Source organism: Myripristis murdjan, chromosome 14 (genome assembly GCF_902150065.1).
Source record: "Myripristis murdjan chromosome 14, fMyrMur1.1, whole genome shotgun sequence".
NCBI lineage: Eukaryota > Metazoa > Chordata > Actinopteri > Holocentriformes > Holocentridae > Myripristis > Myripristis murdjan.
Window position 1 is genome coordinate 27,361,851 of NC_043993.1, and position 2,861 is coordinate 27,364,711.

A 2,861-nucleotide genomic window follows, 5' to 3' on the forward strand; every position below is an offset into this window, starting at 1 on the left:
GATGGAGCCGTAATCCGGACTCTTTCCATGACAAAGGATCAGAGAAAAGACCCCTTCCAACCTCAACGCGCTGCTCAGACACTCCTCCCCTGTATCTCTCTCTCTCTCCCTCTCTGTCTCGAGTTTGCTCTGTGTGTGTGTGTGTGTGTGTGTGTGTGTGTGTGTGTGTGTGTGTGTGTGTGTGTGTGTGTGTGTGTGTGTGTGTGTGTGTGTTTCCAGCGCCACAGCACCAGGTGCGCATTGCTGCCCCTATCGGCTAAAGAGTCGAGTTGCTCTTCTATTCTGGAAGGAAGGTACGAAAGAAAGAATGAAAGAAAGGAGGGAAGAAAATTAACCCCCTGATTGTGTCAATCCACATCAAATAAACTAAGCTCTATTTAAAGTCTGACAGCTGAGAAATCATACAGAAATGTAATATATCTACATATATTTGGGATATGTGGCATAATATGTGTTCATATCAAATAATCATATTCAAAATATAATGCCAACTTTTGCACGTTTTTATATGAGGACATATAAATGTCTAACATATATTACAGATGTGCACTATCCCATTTTGGAGTCATCAGCTACCACTGTCAAATATACATATACATATATATTCACATTTATACATTATACATATTCAACATGTATGGGCCACACTCCTTTTGTTTTGGCCCATCGTGGCATTTGACAAGCTCATGCTTATTCTCCTTTTATTTTGAGAAAATCCTGAATATAAAGATAAAATATAAAATGTACATAATCTTATCTTAGTCTTATCTATGAAGAATTACAGTATCAATTTCCTATAAATCATAATACGTTTGAATGTAATGTCATTTCACATGGCATCAACATTTAGTTTTGGCCCATGATCCACCATCCAGATAAATTTTCTCTGATGTAAGGGCTGAAGCAGCTGCAGTATTTTAACTGTAAACTTCATCACATCTGTATGTAGTTTGTCACTGATCATTTTTATGTGTGCAGATACAAGATCCCACGATTTACAGGTGGGAATATGGCTCATATGTGCACAATCTACAACACCTACAACCTACAGTATAGCCGGTTGGCAAAACCACATGTGCTCCTTACGCAGGTCACACAATCCCTTCCAGCTGCAAGAGCGCCGTCCTGCAGCCCTGCCTGACCTCTGACCTCCCCGTGGAGATCAATAAAGCATCACCTCATTATCATTATTAACAATTTTCAGCGAGGATACTGAGACACTATAAGCTCTAACAATATACACCAGCTCTTGTCCTGCTAAAGGCAAAACAAAGAAACGTCAAGCATCTCTAACCTCTTGAACTTTTTTCCTTTTCTTCCTCTGCACAGATCATTACAAGAAGGAATTTAGCGCTGTTTAAAAAAAAATGCTGCTTGTTTACTTTGTCCTCTCGATGCCCACTGTTTTTCCCCTACACCATTTTCACTGTTTCACAATGTGACTGTCACTGCTCCCTTTTGCAGTTTGTTCTCCTTGAAAACTTCCCAGACACTTTTGACTCTATTGTTTTAACAATTGCAGCAGTTTTCTGGCTTTCATTCAGTTTGTAATCCTTCACAGAAAATCAAACCATTTCTTACACAGAGTGCTCCTTTTTCACCCAATACTTTCCTAAAGCAAATTGTACAGCGTGTATGAGTGTTAATAAACCAAAAAGCTGTAGTTTTTTTGGCTCCCAGAACTCCAGTGTTATTTCAGAGTTATGTGGAGGTGGGAGGAGGGTCCGTCACTGAATTTGACACGAGGCCAACTTCACTCCCCCTTATAACAACCAACCCAACAGGCACAAAGGAAAGCACAGAGCACTGAGCCATTTTGCAACAAGGAGCACATCTAATGACCGATCCTTGTTTTTTCTTTGATTATCCAGTGTGATCATCTCCATTAAAGGTGATGAATACAACATTAAGATAAACAGCAAGACAAATAGCAAATAAGTGTAATGTGAATAGCAAAGCAGTGGGTTTGGGGGGCAGAATGAATGAAAGTTAGTTTGGGAAAGTCAGACTGAAACCCCCTGAAATCATACTAAAAACCCCTATTACATCATAGGGAGGGAGCGGTGGAGCGCTGCCTGGGCTCACTGATTACTTCCAGACACATATCTGGGGTCTTACATACACACACACACACACACACACACACACATGCATGCACACATATGGCCTGTTTGTCTGTCTGTCTGTCCACCCACCTCTTTCTCTTTCACCTCCTTTAAAATGGAAGAACTTGAATGGACAGATGCTTATAAAACCCAAACACATTCAGAAAGTTTGAACTTCACTGCCAGCCTGAACAAATAGCTCAATAACTATTAGCTCCAGCTCGCCATTGGAATGTCATTCCCCCTTCCCCAGAATTCACACGAGGACCAACTTGATATTTGCTGCGATGATTGCACACATTTATATGTTACAACTAAATGTATAAAATATATAACTATAGCCATCTTTACCCGTGGCTCTGTGGAGACTACAGTCCGTCTGCAGAGTGGAGGCCTGTGGGAAAATGCGCCACAAGGGAAAGCAGCCAGAGAATGATAGAAGGGAACTGGTGTCAGATTTTGGGAGTGGGTGTATGATCAGCTCTGGTAATAAATCGGAGGGTCTGAGTCACAGCCTGAGACGCTTCGAGCCAACTTGGGCCTCACCCAATCACAAGAGGACGGACCCAAGTCGATAGTCAGGCTCTGTGGGTAAATGTGTTTGTTTTCTCCAAAGTAACTCGACAGCAGATTTTGACGTTATCAACCTGTTGGTTGGCTTGTTGAAGGGAAACTATTTATGCTGCCATTCATCCCTTGAGCTCTGATTTTCCCATACATTTCCCCCTAAGTAGCTTCAGAGATGAGAAACATTGA